Source organism: Nesoenas mayeri (assembly GCF_963082525.1).
Source record: "Nesoenas mayeri genome assembly, chromosome: Z".
NCBI lineage: Eukaryota > Metazoa > Chordata > Aves > Columbiformes > Columbidae > Nesoenas > Nesoenas mayeri.
Genome location: NC_137542.1, coordinates 61,380,596 through 61,382,812, shown reverse-complemented (window position 1 = coordinate 61,382,812; position 2,217 = coordinate 61,380,596).

The window sequence follows — 2,217 nt, the reverse complement described above, 5'->3', positions numbered from 1 at the left end:
GGCCCACCTCACCTCACCTCTGCCTTTCGATGGCAGCGAGGATCTGCCCAGGGGCTTAGGACCCACCGGTGCAGAAGTGCTAGGTGGTAACAAATTCTTCCCGTGTTAAAAATGGGCTGTGGAAAAAAAAAAGGCAAGTAATGCAATGAATCTTTTACAGATTTAGCTTATAATTAAACAAAAGCTTCTTCAAAGGATGGGTTCTGCAGAAGAAAGGCACTGTGTGGCTTTCAGGACAGCAACAACCCAGACAACCCAAGGTCTGCAATGGCTCCCAGCAGGCAGACCTTGAAAATACCTACAGAGCTCCCTTCAGCTCCTGTCATCCTCCCAATTCCTGGGTCCCCAAGAGCCCAGCACAATGGCCTCCGAAAGCCAGGCTGCTCTAGTGGGGGTCTATCACACTGCAGCAGGGTCTGACTTCAAGTCTTTCTCATCCAAAGGCTCCCTCAGTTCAGGTAGGACATACAGCCACCCCATTCTACGTCTCCTCACTGGGTGAACACCACAGTTTGACAATCACTACAAGCATTACACAAATATTTATGCTTTCCACAAATACTTATCATCAGCTGGCCCCCTCACACTAACACATCACGACGCAGACCAGCCGCCGGCTTTGCTCGGTGCTACCCTTGAAGAGCTTGAGGAGGGTGCAGTGACAGCTCACCCGACATCCCCAAACTTGAAACCCTGCAGTACTTGAAAACAGGCTGTGCCGTGATTTGAACTACCCCGATGGCAGCTGACTTGACTGGTTTCACAACAGAAGCTGTGGAAAGCTGTGTGGGAAATTTTTCTGTTAAAAAACTATTCAAAGTGCAGTTTCATAGACATTTCCTCCGCCAGCCTGGTTGGCCTAAGAGCCACTGGCTCCTCCGTGGCCACTCAGTCACTCCTAGCCCAGCAGCAGCACTCAGTGGCCCTGGCAGTTGTTTCTGATGCTAGGGGTGATCAAAAAAAACAACAAAAGGAAGAAAAAATACTTGTCAGTCTTTCTCAGCTGCTGATTTATTATGCAATGGCAGAAACAGTTCTACCATTTCAAGTGAGGGCACAGTGTGTGGTTGGGAGGGCAGAGCAGAGGTGAGCACCACAGAGCAGTCCCGCATGCTTTGACCCTCCTTTGAACAGGCATTTTAGTAGCATTTTCCTACCAACTCATTTGATTCGAGTGTGGTAGATTCCTGTCAGTGCAGAGGAACAATAATTTTTACAACCACACAGTGAGGAACAGAAGCAAGCAGACAATACAACAGCCCCAGTCCATGTAAACCACTTTTCCAAGTACAGGCAGGCCTAGACCTACACTCTCATCTTATGCCAGCCTGGGGAGTACCTATGGCTAACAGGAGTTAGGTTAAGAAAACAGGGTAAAAGCAGATTAATCAACTTGTGCATGAGCTATCAGCTCCCACCAATGACTACTCCACCAACATACATTTGCAGCAGGCTACGAAGATGATGAGGGGCCCAGAGAACCTTTCTTATGAGGAGAGACTAAGAGAGCTGGGTCTGTTCAGCCTGGAGAAGAGAAGGCTGAGAAGGGATCTCATCAATGTTTATAAATATCTCAAGGGTGGGTGTCAAGAGGATGGACCAGACTCCTTTCAGTGGTGCCCAGTGACAGGATGAGAGGCAATGGGCACAGTGAAGCACAGGAGGTTCCATCCGAGTATGAGGAAAAACGTTTTTACTTGAAGGGTGACAGACACTGGAACAGGCTGCCCAGAGAGGCTGTGGAGTCTCCTTCTCTGGAGATGTTCAATACACACCCGGACACATTCCTGTGAGATCTACTCTAGGTGAAACTGCTTTAGCAGGTGGGTTGGACTAGATCATCTCCAGAGGTCCCTTCCAACCTCAACCATTCTGTGATTAACACCTGTCACACACTCAAGCCTTGATTTTAGCAAGCTGTGATCCAATCTGATAAATCAGTTGAATGAGGTACGACGGTACTGTTAAGCACAAGTAACTGTTTACATACAAGACTGAGAAGTGAATGTAGCCTGCTTACTGCTTTTGCAGAGACAGTGACATTTTTAAAAGGTATTTTCCAGAGATGTTTCCAAAAAAACCTCAAAGGTTGTACAAAATACTTGGCATCACCATTAAAACAAAGTGAGGAGTTTCAGGATTACTGCCCAAAATAGCCTATGGTATTTTTAAAATATACAGACCATAAGGAAGTATCAAGCTTATCACAACAAAGCA